Source organism: Schistocerca nitens, chromosome 7 (genome assembly GCF_023898315.1).
Source record: "Schistocerca nitens isolate TAMUIC-IGC-003100 chromosome 7, iqSchNite1.1, whole genome shotgun sequence".
Taxonomy (NCBI): domain Eukaryota; kingdom Metazoa; phylum Arthropoda; class Insecta; order Orthoptera; family Acrididae; genus Schistocerca; species Schistocerca nitens.
In genome coordinates, this window is record NC_064620.1 from 167,202,337 (window position 1) to 167,221,895 (window position 19,559).

The following is a 19,559-nucleotide window of genomic DNA, read 5'->3' on the forward strand; positions in this document are numbered from 1 at the left end:
ATCAACCAACAAGGAAGACTGGAAGCACGTAAAGTTTTAGAACTGTATGACAGACCTCAGGTTTTCAAACTGTTCTATTTGCATAACTAAAATTACAGCAACTTAGCATGAACATTTGTTGCTCATTGTCCCAACTGCATTACCAAGGAAGGTCCCTTCCTTTTCCGGAATGAACCCGAGTGTTGTTGAAATTCAAACGCCAGCATTAAAGTAATATCATTTCATTTCAATGCTTTAATTTCAAAGTTCAGTTAAAGTATTCATAGCTGGCTACAATGTTTAGATTACACAAGCACAAATTAAGAGTGCGGTTTTTGTTACCATATTTTAGCTTACCTGTGACTGCAGCTCAGCTTGGTACGTACTAAATTTTACTTTTGTTAATTGTTCAGAATCATTTAATTCAAGTTCAAAGTTAAATCTCTTATTTCTAAATTGCGTAGGTTCAAGTAGCTTTTGAAATGATTGTTGAGGTAGCCCAAGACTAACCTTATTTTACCGAATTTCGTAGTGCTTCAGAAACAAAGCTCACTATTAATTTCAGTCACTAAATTAACTTTCAATTTTCCGGTTTTATTAATTCTTTTGCTGAATTAAGTCAGAGTGTAGCGAAATGTATTACTTCTGACGAACATTCAGTTTTCACACAACACGTGTCAACCTTCAGATGCCAAGCTTTTAGTGCTAATTATATGTGCATTAATCTTTCGTTTCCAGTTATTATCGTAGTTGTCCATAGGACTGGCGACCGTAATTTTCCCCAAATCTCAAATATCTAATTAACGCCAGTTAATTGTTAACGTAACGACCGCACATTTACTTTCATTATTAACTTTACCCCTTTTCAAAATTAATTTCCACCAGTTTCATTTGCATTTTTCCTTTCATTTAGATGTAACCCTTTCCTCCCTCTTTACCGACAAATTAACTTCGGTGAGGATTGCTTTTCCCAAATTTCCATTAGGTGCACGCGGTTTAATTTTTCACTGTTTTTAAGGTCGATAAGTGAGTGGGAGGTTACAGGTGGCGACCTGGTGACAGGACAATCTTCAGATTTGAGGTTGTTCTGGACACGAATTTGGTATGGTGAATATCTCGTAACAAAGTATTGGTTACGAACAGGACGTTACGTCAGCGAGATTAAGTAGTGGGAGTAATCCTAATTTTATCTGAGATTTGCATTTGTATTGAAAATTATTAAAATGAATGAAGGCAACAATTACCAAAATTTTGTATACTTGGATACGGAACAATCGGTCGAACAGTGGGAAACGCGCTCCGCGGTACCCATTGTTCAGGGGCAGGCGGCTAGCATGAAAGACGCGACCGCCGAAACGCAACAAAGAGCAGAAATGGAATTCCAAACTTTAGAAAATGTTTCGGAATCGGAAGTGAAAATCAAATCTGAACCCCTTGATGACGAATACGGGGGGACAATTAAAGAGGAAGCCGTTACGGAAGTAAAACCGGTAGTTTCCGGGAATTTAACTGATTTATTGAATGTTTTGATTAACGAAATCAAGAGTCAATCGGCAGAAATTAAAGCTCAGACTGCCAAGCAAGAAGCTCAGTCTGCCAAGCAAGAAGCTTAGTCTGAAAAAATTGAACGGAAGCTGGACAATCAGAACAAAGCTATTAATGTTGTTAACGAAAATGTTGGAGTTGTTAACCCAAAAGTTGATAAAATCAAAGAAGATATTGTTGTGATTAATACCGAAATCGGTAATCTTAAACAGGAAATGATAGGCGTTCAGGCGGAAATTGCGAGCATAAATACTCGTTTTTATTCCGAAATTAGCAGAATCGAGAAAAGTGTAGGAGAAGTAGTTGCTCCGATCATCGAGAATAAGGTGACGGAACAAATTCAATTAGTGAAAAAAGAGAATCAAAAGAAGGTGGAAACTTTAAAGGCTTTAGTATCCAAAGTAGATACCAAAGTGAGGAAGCAGGCTAATACCTGCGAAGAGAAGAAGAGGGAAGTGGAAACGCTTACCCAGATCATGAACTAATGAGAGAAAAATTAATGCGGTTATTGACGTGTTGGCTGGTGATGCCAAGCGTTGGGGCTTAAACCTCAACATTACGAACCTGACTTTTGACGAGTTTAAAAATTTGTTTCTGGCTGAATACTGGTCAGAGCAAAAATAACAAAGTGTCTGGCGCGATTTTGTCGTATCGAGGCCTTTCGATGCGAATTCGCGCGGCTCGATGAAGGAGTTTTGTGAGGGCTGGATCCACAAGTTGGAATATTTGCGTGATCGCCGCACGGAATCCGAAATAGTGTGGGAACTCTACAAGAAGCTTCCAGATGATACAAAACGCTACGTAGGAAGCAATTACAGAAGAATCAATGATTTCCTGGAAAGAGTTGAGGACGAGGACAATTCGCGCAATAATCGCGACAGTGTAGAGGCGGTGGTAACATCAACGGGTACCACAACAACCACAACAACGATAACCATGGGAATAATGCATATCGCAACCATGGCAGCAATAACAATAATGGTTCGGACCGTAATAACAATCGATACAATGCAAATAATAACAGGAATGACGGAAACCATTATCATACTAACGTGATACGGGCTTCGCAGAATAGTAATAATGCCAGAGGGTGTGATCAGCCGCCTCAGCAGCATCCGGGAAGCGGATCTGCTGGGACGAGACAGGGAAACCATTAGCCGCGCCGGTGAGGGGCCGACCGGGCGTGGAGAAATTTTGGCGGCCCAATAACAGTAGAAAACCGAGGTGTCGTCGTTATGAAAATTCCGTATGGAATAATCAACGGCGGGAGAGTGTGCCAGTGTTAGGAGAAAGGAGTGCGCCAACAAGTAGTAGATCAGCTGTAGACACGGCGGTAGAAAATACATTCACTGTCAGTGAGAACAATTTAAGTAGTGTTCCGGAAATCGATTATAAAGTGGCAGCTGTAACACCCACAGCGGAACTGGAGATTGAGTTTAAGAATGATTCGCAAGTGTTGAGAGAAGATCGGATGTCGGATAACACGTCCGTCAGCAAGCGAGGGGATGCAGAGAGGGACGAGGTCTGGTTAAGGCAGTTCGGTCGCTTATACGACGAACTAAGAGATTATAGGGGCATGTATGGGAGAAGTGTTTATGGGGAGCGCGTGCAGGATTTGCCGCGTCTCGTCCCGCAGGAAGATAGTGTGTGTGAAGTGATAGAAAGTTCTGGCCCTAACCGGCAGACTTTACCAGAAATAGTTGATGCTAATGGGGAGCATGAGCAATATTCGTCGTGTTTCGTCCCGCAGGAGTTAGATGTTGATGTAGTAACGGAAAGTTCTCGCCCTGACCGGCAGACTTTACCGAAAGTTATAGTGGTAGAAGTGGCCGACCCATCCGACGCAAAACTCCAGTTTAAACATTGCGAAAGTATTAAGGAGAAAGATTACTTGAATTTTAGTGATAGCCGGACACGATTGGTAGAAAAGCACGCAGATTACAGCGTGTATGAGGTTAGAGCTGACGTTATACGGTCAGACGGTAGCAGTGTGGGTTGCGCAGATCCAGAGGAAGTAATTTCAGATACTACTGGGCACATTCCTCCAGGTAGATTGGAAGATGAGATCAGTCTGGCCAAAGAGGAATCAACGAAGGTGACAATTAGTGAATTGATAGCAAAGCAACACTCACTAGTTGACGAGTTACAGGAAAAGGTTTCGGTATTGAAGGCGAAGCTACAGACTAAGCCTCAGGACAAACGTGTTGAAATTAAAACTGTATGTGAACAAAGGCTGAAAAAGCCGCCAGATAAGCCGGATTTAGGATCAAAGCCGGATGGTTTTTTCTGGAATGACCTGGATATAGACGAAGATTTACTGTGGGAAAATAAAGAAACAGTCGAGGACAAGTGTAGACAGATAGTAGTGTCTGTTAATATGCACGACCTACAACTAAACGTGTTGATTGACACCGGTGCAGAATTGAGTGCTGTGTCTGGGAAATTATTTGAGTTACTGAAAGACAGACCTGACATCGTAGTTATGCCAGTAACAGGAGTGAAAATTATCGGTGCTACTGGGAAGGCCAGTAAACCGGTCACAAAAATGATTTTTGTCAACTTCGAGATATGTGGGGCACGATTTGAACAAGAGTTTGTCGTCGTGCCAGACTTAACTACGGAAGTAATTATAGGGTTAGATTGGCTATTAAAGTACCGTGCAGTGATTAATTGCGAAAGCAAAACTTTGACATGTACGTCACAAGGTAAAACAATAGTAGTTAGTTTTGACGAGGCAGGAGACGGTGTGCATAGGCAATACCAGCCTATACACATTGTTAACTGGCCGGATGATATTGATGTAGGTATGAATTTGAACTACTGTAATGTGAGGAATCTCGGCATTGACAATAGTGTAGAAAGTGAATTGGAAAGTATTGTAGACGGTGTGTCAAACGTAACACACGAACAAAGACGAGGCCTGTATGAAGTGATAATGAGGAATAAGAGTGTGTTTTCAGACAAACCGGGCTTGTGGAAGGATATAAATGCAAGTTGCATGTAATTCCGGACGAACCATTCTTCGTGAGACCGTATGCTATACCGCTGTCCAAAAAGGAAGCAGTGCAACGGGAGATAGATAAGATGATCGAATGGGGAGTGACTGAAAGAAGTACGAGTCCATACAATAACGGTTTGGTCATTGTAGCAAAACGGGATGGTAGTGTGCGTATTGTGATTGACGCACGCACGTTGAATAGGGCCGTTCAACGCGAAACAGACAGACCAGAGAGTATGGAGGAGATTTTGCAACGTTTTCATGACGTTAAGTTGAAACGTCCCCTTTTGACAATTATACACAGGACTGTGCTTAACCTGACACACAATATTTTTTAGCGCAACGCAATCTGACTTTCAACACACAATGTTTTGTTAGCGCAACGCAATCTGACTTTCAAAATTCTCTACAAGAGAATGGCCCTGACTAACATTAAACTATACCTTTCACAAATCACTTACCTCACAAAAATCTTCGCTGCTCAAGCTACTGCAATACAGCGAGCGCCACTACTGCCAGCTAAATAAAAGATTCAAACTATGGAAGGCACTAACTACTGATAGGGATAGTTAGCAAATGAAAGATATTAATAGAGAACAAACAATGTATTTACCTTGATATCATGACAAATTACAAAACTCCGCCATCTCTCTCCCCACATCCACCACTGCTGGCGGCTCACCTCCAACTGCCCAACGCTACGCGCTGTTCACAGCCAGCTGCCTAACACTACAATGGCGAGTATTACAACAATGCAAAGCAGCCACAGACTGCACACGGCACAGCCGGTGATTTTCATACTGAGGTGGCGTTACCAAAAAAAAAACCTAAACAGCGTACTTACATAGCCCCCATGCTCCCCACAAAAAATTTTACAAATTTTGTTGGGCAGTGGGCAACACATATTTGTTAAAATTTTTCATAATCGTAATTAAAATAACAAAGAAATCAAATGCACACACTTATTGATACAATGTTGGTCAAAAGCTAAAATTTTTTCTCACAGTCCATAAAGACAGTCCTGATCATTCATCACATTGCAGTGTTTTTCTCAAAGTCTGAGCAGTAAAAGAAAATGCACACGGAAGTAGTGGATTTCCATGCAGTCTTGAAGAAGTAGTGTTGCCCTTCCAACGGAAAGACAGTGCTGACTCTTGACATGCTGACAGGTAATGGGCCACAACAGAGCAAACCCACAGCGGAGTCAGTCGAAGTTTTGAAGAGTATTGGTGGGTAGGTCATCACAGAGCAGACCCACTGTAGTCCTGGTAGAGATTATGGGATTGGTGGGCCACCAGAGGTGTAGACCCACTGCAGTCCTTGTAGAAATAATGGTACTGGTGAGTCATCAAAGGTGTAGACCCACTGTAGTCCTTGTAGAAATAATAGTATTGGTGGGCCACCAGAGGTGCAGACCCACTGTAGTCCTTGTAGAAATGACGGTACTGGTGGGCCACCAGAGGTGCAGACCCACTGTAGTCCTTGTAGAGATGGCCAGCAACCATCTGTTGTGACTGTGCAGGTGCACAATCACCATCGAAGAGTCTTGCGGATAATGTAGCAAGTCCATAACCACCACTTGTGCACTCACAAAGTTTTTGGAATTGTCCTCAGAACCAGCAATGCTGTTATCCAGTCCCTTGCTGAATCATTAAATCACATGCAAACACTATCACTCCCTACTTCTCACATATTGTCCATATACTATGACCAACAGAAACGTGTGCAGTGAAATGTAACTTACAAGTTACTTAATTTGATGACCTGGTGTCAATTACAATTTTATAACATAAGAATACAATTACAAGGGTACAGAAAACATCATTAAAAACATAATAGTAGAGATAACATTCGTAGTAATAGGGGCTTTACAAAAGAATAGAAATAAACATATACATCAGTGTTACAAAAATAATGACATAAGTACATACATAAAGATCAGAATAACTTTTGGAATATCAACTTCCACATGAGCATTAAAACAAAACAGAACAAATACTGTATAAACATCTTTACAAAGTAAATAACATGGTATTAGAAAAATTCTACAACATAGGTCTTATCAGATAAACAACTAAAGACAGGAAGTACACAAATACACAAGGGAACACAAACACATAGTGGGATAACACAAGGAAAGGACAGGGTTTCTTTTACTGCAGTATGTTGCAAACAAAAACTTTCTTTACTTTTCGGAGATCTCCCTTCGTTCCTCACTATTTCCAAAAAGTCCTATCTATACCTCCTTCCTGTATTCTATTCATATTTCTTTCAAAATAATTATTTCTCAGTGCAAAATACTCATTTTTGCCATATCTGTTTCTTGTGGCTTCTCAGTGCATTTCTTCCAATTCATCATAGTTAGTTTCTTATGTAGTCTACCCCCTCTTAAGCTAACTTATATCTACTGAGCTCAGATGCTAAACTAAGGGACGAGGCAATGCAGCATCACATAAAACAATTAATATAAACAACAATAAAAAAACGCAGATTTGCGAAGCAAGCAGCATTAAGAAATTAGCAAAGCAATTGTAATATTACAACTAATCTAAGGCAATGTGCAACAAATAATAACAAGAAATCATTAGTAAAACTGGCTTAACAGAATAATACAAAGTCAAATTCAATAACACTATGCCTGGCAAACAGCAGCAACTGATACCTAAACATGACATAGCTCAAGCAGAAAAAATAGTACACTAAAGATAACAATGCAGATAAGGGAAATGTATAATCACATCTTAATGTCTAAGTAATTAAAGTGGTGCACCACAAAAACCAATTCTACAAAAAAATTACTAAGTACTAGAAAAGAAAATTATGTATGCAGTTCCTGTGATTAGTCCCTTCTTATTGTTCTTTCCTTTCCAAGTGCTCCTTTTTTTTTTTAAGAATGTGGATTACAAAATTATTATTTAATAGATCTGTAGACAGAAAATATTTAAATTAGTACATCTATAAAATTTTATTTTAACCAGTGCTGCAGTGCAGCTAGAAACTAGATATTAAATGAAATAAGCAACTATGTACAAAGCAAAGCATAAAAATATCATTCAGTAGTCATGAGGTATTTCATAAGTTAGTAGAAAAATCTCTCAACTAGAGAGACAGTAGTCATAATCAGGTGTATAGACATAAAAATATTTCTCGTCATTTCATTAGGCATCCAGTGTAATCATATGTTTTCAAGTTCGACCGTGTCGTTTTTACGATGCTTTCTACAAAGGAATGTCAGAAGCGAGGTTAATAGCTTCCCCCTTTTTTTTTTCTACCTGTGCCGCTGGAAGGCTAATGGCTTTTTTTTTTCGGGCGGCTGTCGCCCAGGTGGGTGCCCGCGACGCATTACGTGCAGGTGGTCACTGAACTTTCTTACCGAAATATTTACGACAGCAGTTTCCGCTACGACAGTCTCACATAAAAATATTTCACAGGTCAAGAATTAGCGTTGCAAATCTGTAGAAACAAAATCTTATTGATATAACAGTGTCCAAAAAAATTTTCGTCGGCATTGTGATACATTCACGCATTTACACACATTTCACAACTCTTAAAGTACGATTCTTGGTTTCCAACAACCTTTATCACAAATCAGAGTCCCTAAATCACTATTCATTACTCCTTACCTTATTACACATATACAAATTCGTCGACGCTTCTTCAATATTTCCTGTTAATGAATACGTAGCATAATCAAATAACTCATATAGCATCAGCTTCTTGACCATAAACATACCTCAGCAGCATAATACACATCGTCGTCGTAAAAATAACATCATAACACCTCAGTCAAATCTCAAAATCGTCGTAGCTTCCTCCAATAATTTCAAAACCTAGAAAAATTCTCTGCTCATTTCAGTAGTGTCATCTACCTCAAATGTACTTTAAAATCATGCTCCCTTACCAAATATATCATTCAAAGCTCTCATAGTATCACAATGGGTCCAAAAAAATATGAACAGTTCACAAAGTATAAACAAAATACAATTTCGTAAGTGTGAAGTTATCCAACTGTGTAATTACGTAAACATCTGTCACTGATGTAGTAAAAAGAATGTTTGTTTCTCTGTCAAATAATCAGATAGCAGTGTAATTTATGTGTTAGAGAAATATGGTACCGATGTGTAAAGTTGTATAAGCAAATACCATATTAGCTAGGGCTCCTTGTGCTCGCCAAACACATGGTACACAAAGTAAGCGTGTACCCCCCTGAGGATTAATGTAATTATACCCTCAGGTGTTACAAATTACAGCAATGGAATGAAATGTATCACGGAAAACTTTCTTTGTAATTCAAAAATCTTAAAAAATAAATGTTTTAAGTACAAAATTAATCACTCAAATACGTGTCCTGTAGCGCTAAATGTGCGTCTTGTTGCAACATAATCTCTGTGGCAATGTCGTAGTTATCGTCTTCCGAAAGCTAAGTTCTGCAGAAGTCAATGTACTTACCTCATGATAAACAAAAGTGAAATGCTTTGCGTATAGATATCTTAGTTATTACGCTTATTGCCGTGATGAGGAAAGTACTGTACTGTAACGTATTGTTGTGCTACGAAAAAGGCTGTCTCATTGTTGCTATACCACAAAAGTTACTACTAAAACATGTTTTAATTTCTTGAATAATGCCGAAAAACTGTGCAGATATAAAACAGATACACCGCAAAAGCAACATTGTAAATTGTCACTCATTAGTAACGTCGTGATAAAATCCTGTAGCTGTCACATAAACTAACCACTGTGTCATCTAGTATCTCTCAGAAAGCACTTTAAATCCAGAATGTATTTTCAAATAAACCAAAATGTTGCATTAAAATCTCAAGTTAAAAAAAGCACATTATCTCTCAATAAACGGTGTTACATGTGAAATGTGGTGTAAACCTTTGCTCTTCCTAGTACGCAGAGTTTCAACTTTAATGCAATTATCAAGTGGTATACGTCGGTAAAGAATACTGGAATTTTTCTCAAGGTTAGCGTCTGTGTTATTTTTCTCGGAGCCAGCGGGCGCACGCGGCTGCCTGCTGTGCGAGTCATTGTCTGTTTCTTTGCTGGCGCGCGTCGTTATTCGGATTAGGAGACCGAACTTCTACAAATTCGCCTTGCCGAGAGGGCCCAGCTCTGTTTGAATCCCGCCAGTTCTGATGCAATTCAGGTCTGTCGTTACGATCACATCGTCTGTCGTCATGTCGGTAGTTTCTGTGGTTTCTTTCTTGTCGGTTAAGTGGTGGAGAATTTCTCCCTGAATCGTAACTGCGCGCTGGACCGTTGCGTCTAAAGTTATTCTGTCCCTCGTAATAATAATTGTTTTGGTTCCCATATTGTCTGTTTCTCTGATTGTCTCTGTGATAGTCATTACCGCGGAGAGGTGATCTTTCCCTGTAATTATTACTACTCTGCCAACGGTTGTTATACGGGTGGTGTCTGTTTCGGTCACGATTTGTGTTGTGAGAATAGCCTTGTCGCCCAGTTATTATTTCTTTCATCGCGGAATTGCGACGGATGTGATCTGTAATTGTTGTGCTCGTGCGTTCCGCGATTGTCAGTGTCAATTTCTAGTTCTTGTAAGAGTCCTTGAAATGCTTCAATGTCGTCTTTGCAACGTCCTGCCAAAATAATATGTCGCAAATGTTCAGGCAGTTTGATTAAGCAAATGCGGATGAGTTCTGAGGGGCTGTATGGGTTTGACAGGTACTGATTCTTGTGCAACATGTCTTCAAAATATTTCACAAGACTGGAGAATTCAGATTGTTCGAAATGTTTCATCATTATGATGCCATGTTTTACTCAGTCTTGTGTGGCTTGAGACCAATATGCTGAGAGGAAGGCATGGTAAAATTCTCCTTCACTATGACAATCGTGAATGACCGAACGCATTCTTACAGCTGGTTCATTCTCTAAATAGCCACACATAAATTCTAATCTGTGTTCTAATGACCAGTTAGGGGGAAAACAATGAGAGAATTGATGGAGCCACGCTTGTGGATGAATGTCGTTGGCAGAATTTTTAAACGTTTTGAATTTACGTGTAGTAATGAACAGCTTATAGTCAAAGTCATCATGTCGGCGAGTCGCATATCGGTCATTGTTACGTCGTGTCGGCGGTTCCATCTCAAAATTCGGTGTGCCTTGCCAATTTCTTTCATAATTTCCGAAGTGTCCTGTGTTATTATTTTGTGGTTGTTCCGTATTTCTATGTCCCTCTTCCCGTACTGGAGCGCGAGTGTCCTCTGAAATACGTAATTCTTGTATTACCTGTGTCAGCTGATCTTGTACTTCGCGGATTTCTCTTTTGTGTTGCGTATTAATTTGATTTTGATTTTGTTTGAATTTTCTAATTTGTTCATACTCTTCTGTGTCAGTGAAGGCTACAGGTCTTGTGTCATTCAGATCATCATCTACCTTTGTAGATAAGTTAGTGACCTGATCCGAAAGTTCGCCTACTTTCTCCGATAGTGAACACATTTCCTCCGTGTGTTTTTCTGAACCAAGTTTCAGAGTGTCCATTTGTGTTGAAATCAAATCTACTGTGTCCTTCAAGTTTTCCTGAGTTTTTGCAAGTTGCATAACCGAATCGGTAGATGCAACTGAGTCAAATTTAGCTTGCAAGGTCTCATGATTTTCATGAACAGTAGTTTGCAGTTCTTTTATGGCTGCTTCGTGATTCTGTAGTGCATTTTCATGACGCGAAAAAATAGGTTGGAAATGCTCACAAATTTGTGTTTTTACGTCATTACAGACTTTTTGACATTTCGATTCAATGTTATGTAACTCAGTAGTTAAATCCTCACGTGTTTGTTCAAGAGTTTGCTCCAATGAGTCTAACTTTTGAAGATTTTGTTCCATTGCGTCTAACTGTTGCTGTGTTTGACTCTGATTTTGTTCCATTTGTTTCTGATTTTGCTCAATTGTGTCTAATTTTTGAAGCTTTTGCTGTGTTTGTCCCATTTGTTGTATTAATTGTAATAACAATGCATTGGTGTCTGAAACATGTTCCTCAGTGGTTTTCGGCAGTGAATTTGCACCGGAAACATTCACATTTTGACAAGCAGAAAATGTTTCTTGACTTATTTGAGAAAACGGTGAGGATCCAAAACCTGAATCTACAGTATTTGCGAGATCGTGTCCTGTCATTTCGGATTCCTGAGGCGAGCTGTTGCCGACCGACCGATCGATAATGCTTCCCTGCTCACTGATTGTTTCACTGTCTACGCCATTGTTTGCAGCCCGCTCCATTTCCCTATGCACAGCTACCAAATTATTACTTTGAACATCTGTTAATTCATTACACAGTGGTGCTGGCAAGCTACGCTTGTCGTCACTATTATTTCTCAGTTTGCTTTGGAGCCTAGTGTTACGTTTTTCACACGCCATTATTGTCACAGTATTTCACACGACAACACAGAAAAACACAATTTGAAGAGCAAAAATAAGAAAACACATTAACATAGCACTGAAAATAATATCTAGTTAATTGCAAGCGCAGCTGCGAAATACTTGCTGCAAATCTACATGCATGCCACAACTGTTTTACTGTACAACAATGAAAAACTACAACTACAAAGGAAATTCTCTCTATAATTACGCGCTAGCAATAAACAAAATCTACACTAATTACACAAACTACAAGGAAAAAATCAGAAGATTCCAGTGAGGTATCCTCGGCTAAGGGTCGACATATGAAACGTCCCCTTTTGACAATTATACACAGGACTGTGCTTAACCTGACACACAATATTTTTTAGCGCAACGCAATCTGACTTTCAACACACAATGTTTTGTTAGCGCAACGCAATCTGACTTTCAAAATTCTCTACAAGAGAATGGCCCTGACTAACATTAAACTATACCTTTCACAAATCACTTACCTCACAAAAATCTTCGCTGCTCAAGCTACTGCAATACAGCGAGCGCCACTACTGCCAGCTAAATAAAAGATTCAAACTATGGAGGGCACTAACTACTGATAGGGATAGTTAGCAAATGAAAGATATTAATAGAGAACAAACAATGTATTTACCTTGATATCATGACAAATTACAAAACTCCGCCATCTCTCTCCCCACATCCACCACTGCTGGCGGCTCACCTCCAACTGCCCAACGCTACGCGCTGTTCACAGCCAGCTGCCTAACACTACAATGGCGAGTATTACAACAATGCAAAGCAGCCACAGACTGCACACGGCACAGCCGGTGATTTTCATACTGAGGTGGCGTTACCAATAAAAAAACCTAAACAGCCTACTTACAAAGTTCATGACTAGCCTCGATCTGACGGCTAGTTACTGGCAAATAGAACTCGAAGAAGAATCTAGGCCATACACCGTCTTCTTGTTTGCGGGCAGGTGTTATCAGTATAGAGTACTGCCGTTTGGACTTAATATATCTGTGTCCGTATTCATCAGGGCCTTAGATAAAGTGCTAGGACCGGCCTTGAGTTCAAGATTAACTGTATATGTTGACGACCTATTGTTAGCCAATGCCACTTGGCATGACCATTGTGACCTGTTAGATGAAGTTTTTAGAGCATTGCGCCGTAGCGGAATGACTCTACAGCTAAAGAAATGCGAATTTGTGAAGCAGGAACTGAAATTTTTAGGGCATGTAATTACCACTGCTGGTATTACGAAGGACCCAGAGAAACTAGAGGCAATAAGGAATTGTCCTCCACCCAAGTCTAGGAAACAATTAAAAAGTGTTCTAGGGCTCACAGGATTTTATAGAAAATTTGTAAAAGGACAAGTGTTTAATGATGAAAATTTGAATAACCTCTTACGCAAAAATGTTTCGTTTGTGTGGACTGACGGGTGTAAGGCCGCTTTCGAGAGATTAAAAGACGAGTTGTTAAGATCTAACATACTATTTCATCCTGATTTATCGCTACTTTCCATCTGGGAACGGATTCGTCGAATTATGGGGTGGGGGTAGAACTGTTCCAAGAAGTTGGTAAAAGAGAGGACAAGGAACACCGGACGATAGCGTTCGCGAGTCGAACTTTATCAAAAAGTGAGCGAAACTACACGATTTCTGAGAAAGAGTGTCTCGCTATCGTGTGGGGATTCAAGAAGTTCAAGGGTTACCTATGGGACCGTAAGGTTTATTCATACGGACCATAAGGCGCTCACTTATCTGAAGAATTGTACACTACTTCACGAAAGACTGACTAGGTGGTCGCTGTATTTACAGCAATTCAACTATGACATCTGTTGCGTAAAAGGGACCGACAATTGCGTAGCGGATGCGCTGTCGCGGTTGCCCTAGTCTAATCAGGATGTATTGAAAGATGAGTCAGATGGAGTTGTCAAATTATACTATTTTAAAGAAGTTGAGGGATGTAAATTAGTAGTGAACATCTTTAAGAATCTACGTCGTCATCAGAACAAGGACGGTTGTTTAAATATGGTGAAAACCCGATATGACGAAAGGAGTCCAGAAGGAGAGAAATTAAGAAAGTATTACAAGATTTACGATCATATCTTGTACATACGTAAGGGTGAAGATAGTAATATTTGGCGGGTATGCTGGCCCACCAAATACGTCACGGAAATAATAGACTACTACCATTTGGCGTATTGTCACTGTGGACCAAAGAAATGTACGGAAAAACTGAGTGAAGTAGTGCATTTTAACAACATGTTAAAACGCGTTACTGACAGAGTGAAAACTTGCGATTTATGTCAGAAGGTGATGGTTACCAACTGTAGGAGTCGTGGTCCTATGCAAAGTATAAGGTCTAACGACACCTTTGAATTACTGTGCGTGGACTTGTACGGACCTTTGCCCAAGTCATCAGGAAACTTTGCCTACATTTTAGTAGTGCTAGAAGCTTTTTCCAAGTTCATCAAACTATACCCGATTAGGAAAGCTACAGCCAAAGCGGTCTATTGCAAGTTTGTGAACGATTATTTTGTTCATATTGGTAAGCCCAAGGCGATTCTATCAGACAAGGGGGCACAATTTACTTCTAAGTTGTGGAATGAAGGCATGGAAAGTAATGGGGTCGAGGTGATCCATATTTCAGCTTATTGTCCGGCTGGGAATCCCGCTGAGAGGTATATGCGCGAGCTAGGCCGACTTTGCCGTACCTATTACCATCACAACCATAGGGCATGGGGCAAATATGTAGCAGTATTTGAGAGAATTATGAACACCTTGAGACATGAGTCTACGGGATTTTCTCTAGAGGAAATCCTGCTAGATGACAGAAGTAAAAGTTTAGTGGAAGAGATAATCAAATTCCCTCCACGGATTGACGTTAGTATTGGTGTGACAAAAGATCGTTTGCGAGAAATAATGAAGCTAAAAGCCGATGCTCGCATACGTCGTCATGACGCTAAAGCGCGTTTTGCTAAGTTTGCAATCGGAGACTTAGTACTTGTAAAAGCTCATGAGAAATCGAGCGAGATAGACAATGAAATCTCTAAATTTAAGTTTGTTTATAATGGACCATATAAAGTCATTGGAATACCTCATACAAAAGCTTATTGCTTAGAGTATCCAAGCTCTAGAAAACTATTAGGTATACGGAACATTGTAGACTTGAAATTGTACCAACCTAGGACCGATTAATACCACACAATGGGTAATTTGAACAGTATGTAAATATAGAGTGTAAGATTTAAGGTTTTCTAGATTGCCATGCTTTTGCCTGACCAAGAGGACACTAAAGAAGTTGTAAATAATAAGTAATTAATTTTGACTAAGTGATTTAAGAGGAATTGATTAATAATCAATTGAAAAATCCAAGCTGCTAGTTTAAGTTTTCAGCTGAGTCACAGTAGATTAAAGAGTGTAAATATGATTTTGAACTAGCTGTAAGATTTCATAAATATGTGACTTACTAGTCACTGCCGATGTACTTAGACGCTGTTTTAAGTTTCAGGCTAGTACATGCGTATGATGATGGACAGTGTTGAGTTATCCACTGTGATAGTGTTAACGGACTCCTTGAGATTACTTGGGAGTGAGTTTTTCCTAAAGAATTCAGTGAAACGAACGTTCTGGAAGTGCCGTTACATGGGCGATTGAGATCAAGCGTGCCGCACAGGCGGGCGCAACAATACTGGCGAGGCGGAGTCGCTGTCGGCTCTTGTGCCGCTTTCGGCTCTTGTGCCGCTGTCAGCATTCTTTGTATTTGCGGGTACGGAAGGCGGAGTTGTTTTTATTCCAGGACAGCTGATGTGAAATAATTCTGCTGTTAATATTTATGTTTTTGTCGATCTGCTGCATATTATTTTCTTGTTTAGCGTTAAGTGGACTCTCAAGGCGAGAGTATTAATTATGGAAAGGTTATATAAAATGTGTATTTCATGTAATTAATTATTAATTTGGCTATTATGATATACCTGCTTTTTATGACCATGTACTCCGATTAATTTTGTAAATAGTATTCCATTTCTTGATACTGTTACGAATTTTGATTTTTTGGATAGCTAAACCATTTTCTATGTTTTCTATGAATTTTAATATGTTGTCAACCTGTTTTCTTTTGTGTAAGATGACAGAGTGGAATAAGATTAGGAGTTCAAATGGCTCTAAGCACTATGGGACTTAACATCTGAGGTCATCAGTCCCCTAGAACTTAGAACTACTTAAACCTAACTAACCTAAGGACATCACACACATCCACGCCCGAGGCAGGATTCGAACCTGCGACCGCAGCATCCGCATGATTCCAGACTGAAGCGCCTAGAACCGCTCGGCCAAAGATTAGGAGTGTCTCCACTCAATTATTATGGTCTAAAAATTGGTTTATGGTTAATTAGCGTAATGCTAAATTTTCTTGATGTTTTGAGCATATGCATTTCCGCTGTTTTTTTTTTTTTTTTCTTTTTGGGACATTTTCTGAGTCTGTTTAGGTTACACGAACATCCTCAGACAATGTTGGGCACATGTAACGCCGGAAATCCATATCCTCCTATTTCCATCTATTGCACTGCAAATTTTTTTCCTTATTTTGTTACCTGAAGATATAAAATTTATGTGTCTTTGTATATTTAATAGTTTTACTATTTGTATATATATGCATTTATGTCGATGTATAATTGGTTTGTTTTGTGAATATTATTTGTATTTATACGCTGCGTCTGGCCTAGGGAAAACTATGCTATCGAACGAATACATCGATAGGTCGTGTGGAGAACCAAAGTGTTTAGGATCTTTGGTAGTGTTAACTCTGTCGCGTGGAGAGCGGGCAGAGGGGGGTCTGACAGAAATAGGTCGGCGGAGCAGGTGTGTTGTGTGATGCTCCCGCGAGTTGCCGCGCTTTCGGGGTTTGGCAGCATGTAATTGCGCTCGACTTGCTATGATAGTTTCTGACACGGTGTCGCGGACGGGAAGCATTAGCTGGCGCACATCAAGAGCCCGTTTCGCCTGGTGACCGTGTCGAGAAGAAGGCGCGTCAACATCCAGCTTCTGCAAAGAGCGACGGCCGACAATGAGTGACTGTCGCCACCTCCTCGATCGACAGCTTCAAATCTTCAATCAACCAATAAGGAAGACTGGAAGCTCGTAAAGTTTTAGAGCTGTATGACAGACCTCAGCTTTTCAAACTGTTCCATTTGCATAACTAAAATTACAGCAACTTAGCATGAACATTTGTTGCTCATTGTCCCAACTGCATTACCAAGGAAGGTCCCTTCCTTTTCCGGAATGAACCCGAGTGTTGTTGAAATTCAAACGCCAGCATTAAAGTAATATCATTTCATTTCAATGCTTTAATTTCAAAGTTCAGTTAAAGTATTCATAGCTGGCTACAATGTTTAGATTACACAAGCACAAATTAAGAGTGCGGTTTTTGTTACCATATTTTAGCTTACCTGTGACTGCAGCTCAGCTTGGTACGTACTAAATTTTACTATTGTTAATTGTTCAGAATCATTTCATTCAAGTTCAAAGTTAAATCTCTTATTTCTAAATTGCGTAGGTTCAAGTAGCTTTTGAAATGATTGTTGAGGTAGCCCAAGACTAACCTTATTTTACCGAATTTCGTAGTGCTTCAGAAACAAAGCTCACTATTAATTTCAGTCACTAAATTAACTTTCAATTTTCCGGTTTTATTAATTCTTTTGCTGAATTAAGTCAGAGTGTAGCGAAATGTATTACTTCTGACGAACATTCAGTTTTCACACAACACGTGTCAACCTTCAGATGCCAAGCTTTTAGTGCTAATTATATGTGCATTAATCTTTCGTTTCCAGTTATTATCGTAGTTGTCCATAGGACTGGCGACCGTAATTTTCCCCAAATCTCAAATATCTAATTAACGCCAGTTAATTGTTAACGTAACGACCGCACATTTACTTTCATTATTAACTTTACCCCTTTTCAAAATTAATTTCCACCAGTTTCATTTGCATTTTTCCTTTCATTTAGATGTAACCCTTTCCTCCCTCTTTACCGACAAATTAACTTCGGTGAGGATTGCTTTTCCCAAATTTCCATTAGGTGCACGCGGTTTAATTTTTCACTGTCATTAAGGTCGATAAGTGAGTGGGAGGTTACCAGTAGAACAAGAACCTGAACGTCATTAAGCGTGACGTCCAGGTTTCGGCGTAGATAACTACACCTTCTTCAGAACAACAATAAAACCCACAAGTGCCAAAAAAGACCTTTGTCAATGATTAAAAGAACACCATAGCTATAGCTATACATTTATAAACGAAAAAGAAAAGGAAACACAAACAGTACATATGTACCAAGTCAAAACCAGTACTTAATGGTGTACGCTCCACCTCACACCGGCCTATGTTCGATGGGCCATGACCCGCCATAAACTGCAGCTACAAACGGTCGCTCACTTACAAGCCTGATCCGCTATTTAAGCACATGCGCACGACAAGGGAAGTTACTTGAATGCGCATGCGCATACGAAGTTTATAGATGGGTCGGGGCTAAATAGCCCATATATTCCCAACCGTGCATCAACGTATATCAGAAAATGAAATGGATAGAACAAGGGACGAGCTAAGTAGGAGATGAAACCTAAAAAGAACCGCACACGGTTGCTTATGCGAGTAAAGGAACTTATATATTACGATACCTATGACAACAGGAGGAACTCTTAAAGACTATACCTAAAGCCAGTAGTTAGCCCGGCGAGGGGTGAGGTGGGGGGGGGGGGGGCTGAGGGGACGTAATCTAAAGACGTCGTGGTAATGAAGATATAGGGATAAAACGTGAGGTGTTCAACGAGCTAAAATCACCTGCAGGCTAAAATACCTTCATCGTAAAAGGAAAATGAGGATAAAAAGAAAGAAGATGAACAGCTTGACCAACCGCGCCCGCCAATCAGCGCGCGCATGTGATAATCCCCAGATCATCAGATTTACAAGTATGTAGAACAAAGTAAAGGCGCGAAACCTTCAAAAAAAATTTCTATTTCTTAGTAGGAGATGGTCATTGAGGATATTTTCTTTAACATGTTGCAGATGCTCGAAGATCTGCATTTCTTCCAAAACATCCAGTTTTAAGCCCTTAACCTCGGCATGAAGTAACTCGATATTATCTGGAGAGCTCGGCGCATGAGCCGTTTGCACAAGGTGTTCCGCATAAGTAGAGCCCTTAGCACCGTCATCGCTTCTAGTAGGAATATGCTCTTTGTACCTGAGACCCAGAGGGTCTTTTTCTCTGAAGTATATACTTTTGCTCTAATTCGATGTGATTTCGGGGGGAGGCCTGTGCGGTCTTTCACTTGCTGCCTCATTTGCATTCTCAGTGGATATTTTAGAATACATACTCCTTCTGCACTGTGTTCACGAAAGCAGGAAGTAATGCCTTTTTGTGATTTCCAAGTTTGTTAGATTGTGCAACGTCCTCTTCTATTAGTGAAAATTATATTTCGCTGTAATTTTCGCTTGCCATACACCTGAGGTGACTAAAGGCATGGGATAGCGATATGCACATATACAGATGACGGTTTTCTCTGCCTCGTGATGACTGGGTGTTGTGTGCTGTCCTTAGGTTAGTTAGGTTTAAGTAGTTCTAAGTTCTAGGGAACTGATGACTATAGATGTTAAGTCCCATAGTGCTCAGAGCCATTT